Below are 9,004 nucleotides of genomic sequence, written 5' to 3'. Positions count from 1 at the left end.
AGGCAAAAAGTGGAGAAAACTAATTATCCTAATAATATACATAAAATTATTTTACAGAAATATGCATTTTAGGCAGTTTTATTTAAGTCATTTCCCTGTTGTCATTTTTTTTTACTTTTGTTTGGTTTTTTTTGTTTGGTTTTTTTTCGCTAATATTCAGGTAATTTTCTCCTTGAAAAAAAGAATAGAGTTTAAATTTTTCAAACAGAAGCATGTGCGATAAAATTGTGAAGGAAATATCAGTGACTTGACATTAGTAGTGTTGAAAACCTTTCCAGATGTGTCCTGTTTTGTTTAGTTGTATTCATCCTCTCTGTGATGGTGTAATGTGCTTAAACTGAAGCTCCCACACACTGTCAGCTGGCCAGTTTCCTGACGGAGCACATCCTCTCTATTACAGGTAGTGCTGTCAGGCACAGATATACCCTGCGAGGTGTTTGTGTAATGTCTTTGCAATAACAGCAGCAACAATAAGTTTCAGATTACTGGAAAGTTATCCAGTTTGCTGTGATCTAATCATCAGTCGAAAAGGTCACACTCATCAAATACATGATTCATCACTTGTTGGTTAGAAAGTGGAGTGTTGTGTGACTAATGCTGGATTATGTGTAACTTTAAAGATGATGTGAAGTCCCTCTGTGGATGGTTCACTTCACCAGCGACTGTGCAATAAGTGTGAGTCATCACTGTGTGTGAGGCATACAAAGGGAATCCCAGTGTGTGATGTCACATCCTGATGTGCTGTTAATAGAAGCTTGAGTATACGTTATCTGGCATGGGTACTCCTGTTTCCAGGGGATGATGCTGAATGTTTTTGTGACCCTGGACCTTTCCTCCAGAGACATCTGGACCTCCTATCATTTAAACTCAACTATCAGAATGCCATTAAATTAGCTACATCCATGCTTCCCTCAGGACTAAATTCATAGTTTCTGCTTTATTTCTGATGAGGCTATAACAACGGCAAAATTGTCAATATGTTGTTTGCTCTATTTGTCATTTTGAGTGTAATGAACATTTCAGCAATTCTTAAGAGATAGTTTGTACAGTGTAGTTGTCACAAGAAAATGTTGGCATTGAAGGTTCCTGCAAATCCTGAATATGTATAAGATTGGATTACCTTGAACTGATGGGTCATGAACAGTCTTGATTAAGGTGGTCTTGACTACAACACTGCCTAAACCTAACCAAACATTAACCACAGCATTTGTAAAACATAAACGTATCTGCTTCATAATAACACACAAATGTAAGACAACTATTGTTTGCAGAAAAGTACAACCAACATTGGGTTGGTTGATTGGGTTGGTTTTCTAACTTATTTTATGTTTAAGTGTTAAAATCTTACTTGACCTTTGTTATAGATCTAACCTCAAGGCCCAAGATTAATCTTTGTCATGAGCTTTCTGCCGAATTTCACAGTCTTCATCAGGAGTTTTCGAACTTGGATGACAACCAAGCAAACTCCAGAAAGTTTGTCAGTGGGATTAAGGGTTATTTTGTCAAACCCTTAAATATTCTAAGCCTGACTCGGACTGTAGGACACATTGTTTGGACCATGCAATTAGTAGAAATTAGTCTGCTCTAAACACCCCATTTACTCTGTGTGTGTGTGTGTGTGTGTGTGTGTGTGTGTGCGTGTGTGCGTGCGTGCGTGCGTGAGTAATTGAATTCAGAATTTCTAACCACAATTGTTTATACAGGCTGTGTTTCCTGTTGCTTTCATATTGTTATTTAGCGTGTTGTTACATGCCTGGGGGGGAAGACGGACTGTAAAATGTCCAGATATCTTAACTTCATCACATTCTTGACACTCTCCAAAACTGGTTTGATGTGCAATAAACATGCATGTGTGTCACACAAAGATGATTGTCTACTTCCTGAACATCCACAAACACAGCACAGCTGAGTATTTCACAGATGTGACAGAACCAGTGTTTAGGATAGTGTTTAGTTTCATGATTAACAGATTAAGCTGTCATAGGGTCATCAATTCTTGCTGTAACTTGGCAGAGAGATTGGCAGACAACATGTTGGACCCAGATTGCTTTTTCACATCTTCTATGACGTACAGAGGACATATAGCCAGAAACCAACTTCACTATTCACCATACAACACACTAATATTTACATATGTAATCATAGTTTTACGTAAAAGTGAGGCTGGAACTGTTCATTGTTTTGTCTTGTGCCATAAAATTGAAATGACTATTTGTGAAGCCCCATGGGGCTTTGTAATAGGCCTACACTGAACTTTGACTTACCTAATCTGTAAAGCACTTTGGGTTGTCTTTTGGTTATGAAATGTGCTATATGAATAAATTTCCCTTGCCTTGTCTGTCTGCAGTGAGGTGGAGCTTATTCCTCCTCAGTCATTAGAGAGAGGGTGCAGCATACAGTCTGTATGTGCACAGAGAGTGAGGTCATAGCCACTCGGGTGTGATTTACTTGGTGTGATCTCACCCAAAAGTGAGAGTCAGATGGTTACAGGTTCACTGAAATCAAATAAAACATCATTCCTCTTTTACTTTGCTTTTTTGACCTCAGTAGAAAACACCAGGAATAATGCATTCCATTCAAAGTCGGAGGTTGGAATTTACTTTAGGCTGGCCACAATAAAAGGCCACTGTGAAATGTACAGTTTTTGCTTTATTGGGTGGGTTGGGGGGGATCAGAAAAACAGTCAGTATCTGGCGTGACCACCATTTGCCTCACGCAGTACAACACATCTAATCAGGTTGTTGATTGTGGCCTGTGGAGTGTTGGTCCACTCATCTTCAAGTCAAGTCAAGTCAATTTTATTTATAAAGCCCATTATCACAAAACATGGTTTGCCTCAGAGGACTTTACAGTGTATGACATCCCTCTTCCCTTAGACCCTCACATCACCCAAGGAAAAACTCCCGAAAAAGAACCCGTGTAACGGGGGGAAAAAAAAGGGAAGAAATCTCAGAAAGAGCGGCAGAAGATGATGAGGGATCCCTCTTCCAGGACGAACAGACGTGCAATAGATGTCGTAAATAACAAATTAAATACAATTCTTGCAAACAGGAAAGAGAAACAGAAAGGAGAGAGGGGGAGAGAGGCACAGCAGTATTGGAAACAGACGCATGTCATATTACAATAACGACAGGTGTGAAATTATCAAATGCTCTCTATGATGATATTGTGGGTGTTGATAAGAGTCTCATGTATATATTGATAGGGAGGTGTCCAAAGGCATGATAACGGCATCGGCGCAACCAGGACCAAGACCACGATCAGGGTGAGTGGGGGGGGGGCTGGTCTGGGCAACCTGAGCCAACCGTAATTATAAAATTTATTAAAGAAGAAGTTCTTAAGTCTACCCTTAAAAGTCGTTAACGTGCTGCGTTAACGCGGGATTCTTATCGCGCGATAAGGAAATTATCGCGCGATAAACTATTCACTAAGTTGGGTCTATACAGTGAGCAAGGCACCAATTTCACTTTGTTGTTTAAGCGCGGATGTATACCTGGTCGAATTACGCGGAGGGGGCGTGAACAAGGCGGAAGCTGGTCTGCCTGAGTGACTGGAGTGATTGGCTCAAGCCGTGTCAAGCCGTGTCACAAAGCTGCTGACTGTTAATGGTCTTCTTCATGACCTCTAATGTAGGCCCACAGTTCAGTTAGGGTCATGTTATCAGAGGCTGCGCCCTCTGCTGTTCATTCCAGTTAGCAGGAAAAAGCTTTTTCCACATGGAGACAGAACCTGTGTTCCTAAATGTCTGTGTTTAACAAAATAAAAAAAAAAGTTACCAAAAAAAGTAAATCTTATGGAACATTATTTTTCTTTACCAAATATTATAGTAGAACAGCTTTCTCAAGCAGTTTGTGATGCATTTTCATCATTTAGATAGATAGATATTATTTTTTTGTGTTTTGGCAAATTTTAATTTTAATAGATAATCTAGATTAACTACAGGATTACAGGATTGCAGTGAGATTAATCTAGATTAAAAAAATTAATCTATGCCATGGATTTTGAACTCCTGTGCTACACGACGCCAGTGACGTTTTTAAAGATAACTTGGCATGTTGGGCCTTCAGGACACTCGGATTACTTCGGACAAGCAGTATGGAGACACTTTTATGTTTTTATTATGTATTTTTTTAGCGATTTGCGTGGCTCAATTATTTAGGATTTGAATACAATGCCATCCGGCAGTGTTTTGTGGACTACAACTTAACTTTCCATAGGTATGAGGGTGAGTAATGACTGAATTTTCATTTTTGGGTGAACTTTTTGTTACTCACTGTGCAGGTAGTATTTGGTTGACACTTCAGTACTCAAGCAATGATTTTGGTGACTACATGTAGATGTTAATACAGTATGAGGAAACTAGTATTACATGGGTACAGGTCTCTGTGCAGAGCTGATGTCATGGTGTTAAGGAAAGCAGGTCACTTGAGCTGTCATCAGTAACATCACAGGAATTACCCAGCAAAGTGAACTGAAGCTTTGTATGACTTTGTAGGTCATTTTAGTGCAGATGTTGTTTTAGTGAGTTAACCAGTGAAAGTGAAATATGTGAGTCAGGGCTTTGTGATTTTCTAAAGAGAAACATCAGTGATTCCACCCAATATGCCTATAAATCAGTGATGTATTGTGCTATGAATTCTTCCTGTTATTTGTAATTACCAGTGGGTTGTGAGTGAGGGGGTCAGAGTAGTCATTTCAAGTGTAATATGTGTTTGGTAGTTTTAAGAATATTTTAGGTATTCCTTCTTTTTTTGATAGTGTTTGAGAAAAACAGGAATGACAGCGGAGAGAGAGAGAGGGGGGGGACGTGCAGCAAAAGGCCTGGGCCAGACTAGGTCCTGCTTGGAAGGACTAGAATGTCCAGAGTCAGTTTTACACATTATACACTGGTTAGAAGGGAGGGATGTTTCCTGTTGTATTGTAAATTAAGAAAGATGAAGCGCATGATGTTATGACATACCCTTTTATGGTGCATACTAGGCCTGGGCATTATGTAATCATCATACCTTCAGACAGGCTAACTGTTACCCATGAATTCTAAATCACCTACCCATAACAGCATGGTAAATTAATTAGTGAACAGTTACATACTATTGAAACATATTGGCCCATTATTTTGTATTTCAAGTGTACAGACATTCTTGTGAGTCAGAATGGATTGTTTTGTTCCTTTTCGAAGCAAGAGACTAATATATAATATATGAACCTGTCAACAATTTTTACTAATAGTTTAGTTTGCACTAGGCTTGATCACCAGGGTATTTAGAAATCCTGAAGGTATGTTTTTCAATACTTTTATAAATACAGGCACTCCTCTTTTTATTAAACTCATTGTTCATTGTATGTAGTGCACAGCACGCACCACCAAAGCTCAGTGTCTGATCTATACTTGTGGAACAGGCAGAAAGAGGAGCACTTGCACATATGTCATCAAATGCAATCATACCTTTGAATTTACAAATTCTACACTGTACACTGTAATACTGTGATAGCACCCAAGCTTAGTGCATACACTGCTATGCACTTAGCATAGCATAAAGGCTTTAGCCGATGCTCTTATTGTTTTATTTTGTTTTCATTTTCCGTATTGTTACTGAGACAAATACCAATAATGGTATTTTTGTTGTTATTGTACCTTATACTGAACTAAAAATGCTGAAGCCAACAAGAAGTTTTATTTTGTGTTTTTAATTTTTATTTTTTTTGCAGTATTGTAGAAAATTATAACTAACATATTCAAACAAGGCTTAACTGTAACTGGAATACTGTTACTGTACTTTATTATCATTTAAACTAAAGATTTTTACTGCTTGAACGCTTGTCTTTGTCTCTTTTGCCTGGGTGGAATGTGTCCCTTTGACAAAACCCTTGGCCCCAGCCTGGCCTCCCCAGTAAGATTGGACTAGAACTGCCACTGACCCCCAGGGAACTGTGTAGGCTTTACAGGCTGACCTTATTCTACAGTAAAAAAAAAAAGAGAATGTTTATCAACATTATATTGAGAGATCAGTTCTTGAAAACTGAGAATACTATTTGCCCCATTAATATCTTGAAGGGGTGAAATACCTTTGTGCATAACATAATCTTGATTTATGTTCAGTCAGCGCTGCCCAGTTTTACCATTTGATCTAATTTTGTTCCAAATTTTAAATAGAGAGAGAGAGAGAGAGAGAGAGAGAGAGAGAATGCAGGTCAGTTCTAAAAGAGTTCTAAACTCTTTGCATCAGCAGTGGTGTCATGGAGAGCGGGCAACACAAAAATGCAGAAGCCTACTCTCCTGCTGTATCTGAGGACCAAAATACCAAATGAGTGCGGACATCTCAATTTCCGAAATTGTCACGGCTATAAAATCTATGCAAAATAACAAATCACCTGGCCCTGACGGGTTTACATGTGAATTTTATAAAAAAGTTTGCCCTGCAATTAGCACCAACACTTCAAGCAATGTTTAAGGAAGCACTCTCACTGGGGACTCTCCCTATGACGCTGAGACAAGCCTCAATCTCCCTACTGGCAAAGAAAGATAAAGATCCGCTTTTGTGCTCATCATATCGACCAATCTCTTTGCTAAATGTTGACTTTAAAGTATTATCTAAGGTCTTAGCTAAGCGCCTGGAGAGTGTAATTCCCAATATTGTCTCACCTGATCAAACAGGATTTATCCAGGGCCGTCACTCATATTCGAATTTGAGAAAGCTATTTAATGTAATCCACTCTGCTCAGTCAAAATATCCTGAGGCAGTAATTTCTCTCGACGCAGAAAAAGCTTTTGACCGGGTCGAATGGAACCACTTATTTTTCACCCTTCGCAAATTTGGCTTTAAAGAAGAGTTCATCGCTTGGGTCAAATTGCTTTACTCCTCTCCTCTGCATCAGTAATTTCTAATAATACCCAGTCTGCTTATTTTCCTCTTGGAAGGGGGACAAGACAGGGATGTCCTCTGTCCCCCCTCCTGTTTGCAATTTCAATTGAACCTCTAGCAATAGCACTGCGACTTTGCAAGGATTTTAAAAGTATACAGCGGGTCGGCCTGGAGTTTAAAGTCTCATTATATGCAGATGACTTACTTCTATACGTATCTGAACCAGCTTCATCACTTCCTTCCATTCTAGACATTCTGAAACAATTTGGGAAAATTTCGGGATACAAGCTGAATTTGCAAAAGAGTGAAATGTTTTCCTTAAGAGCTGAAACAGATGCACCTCCTTCTAGCCCTCCCCCCTTTAAAAGGATTCAAAATGGCTTTAAATACCTGGGAATTGAGATTACCCGCACTTTATCTACTACTTTTACAAAAAATTTTACTGCTCTCCTCAACAATTGTAAACAGGACATGAATAGGTGGGCCTCTCTACCATTATCAGTAGCTGGACGTGTTAACGTTATCAAAATGATAGTATTACCTAAATTTCTATATCTCTTCCAAAAACATCCCAATTTTGATTAAAAAATCTTTCTTTAAAACACTTGATAAAATCATTGTTTCTCTTTCATATGGGGGAATAAACCCAGTTGTATCAGCAAGATCCACCTCCAAAGACCAAAACACTTTGGGAGGGCTAGCCCTGCCAAATTTCCTTTTTTATTATTGGGCATGCAACTTTCAAAAATTAATCCACTGGCTTGAAGATAAACCAATCACAGGAAGGGCAGACTGGGTGCAATTAGAACTCTCATCATGCCGATATCACTTAGGCTCAGTGATTTGCGCAGCCTTGCCTCTTGTCTGTAATAACTTGACTTCAAATACAATAGTTAACCATTCTATAAGAATTTGGGCTCAATTTAGAAAACATTTTGGAATACAAGGTCCATTTGCTATCCTCTCTCCTATATCCCAAGTTAAATCACATGTTTTCTCCGTTACTTGCAGTACAGAAGCTTCGTTTACCCAATGGTTTCATTTCCAGATAAAGGAATCAAATCAATATAGACTGTAATTTATACATAGAAACACATTTGCATCTTTCTCACAACTATCCCAAGCCTACAATCTACCTAAAAACCATTTCGAACAAACATGTAAATATACACACAAAACAGGTACAATAGACAGGGTCATCCATAGCAAAATACAATGGCAGGTTAACAACGGGCTGGCAGAAATCAGGCTGATGAATCATGTCTAGGGGCTAAGGCACCCATAGTTCTCCAGTCCCTCTCGGTCCACAGTGGATAAATATAAATTAGAAAAAAAAAAAAAAAAAAAAAAAAAAACAGATTTTCCCACACTGAGTATGCAATTACCTCTCATCTATGTAGTCCCTCCATTTTTTCCAGTATTGGTCACCTTTTTCAGTATTGTATCTCAGGGAAAATGTCAACCTTTCCATGTTATAGATTTCTTCAACTATTCCTGTCCAGTCTGAAATTGTTGGACACTCCTTGTTCAGCCAATTCCTGGTTATTGCCTTTTTGCTACTAGCCAATAATATTTGTAATAGATATCTGTCTTGTTTATTTATCTCAGTTGGTATATTTCCTAAATATATAACACTGAAACTGACATCTGGCTGCAGATTGATTATTGAATTGATTGCTGCTATAATGTTTTCCCAATAAGATGAAATTGTGGGACATTCCCAGAATATGTGAAAGTGGCCGGCTGACACATTACCACACCCTCTCCAGCAACGTCCCTGGGCTGGGTTATTGGTCTGTAAACTTTTAATTCTGGGAGTTATAAAGTATCTTAGGGTGTTTTTCCAAGTGAATTCCCTCCACAGATCTGAGCTAGAAGTAGTGGACATTGTCTTACAGATATTAAACCAATCATCTTCAGATATCTGTATGTTAGCTTCCTTTTCCCACCTTGATTTAATATACATTGTGGAGAAACCCCTGTCCTTCTGTAAAGCTAAATAAATCCTGGAGATCAGTTTTCTGCTCAAATTTCCTTTATAGGCTTTAGCGAATATCTCTATCAGATTCATTCCTTCTTCTCCAATTGTTTTGATGTTTTTATTAAAATAATCTCTCAATTGAAAATATCTGAAGAGATCC

This window comes from Plectropomus leopardus, chromosome 20 (genome assembly GCF_008729295.1).
Source record: "Plectropomus leopardus isolate mb chromosome 20, YSFRI_Pleo_2.0, whole genome shotgun sequence".
NCBI classification, from domain to species: Eukaryota; Metazoa; Chordata; class Actinopteri; order Perciformes; family Serranidae; genus Plectropomus; species Plectropomus leopardus.
The sequence above is the reverse complement of the archived record's forward strand: the minus strand, read 5'-3'. Positions refer to the sequence as shown.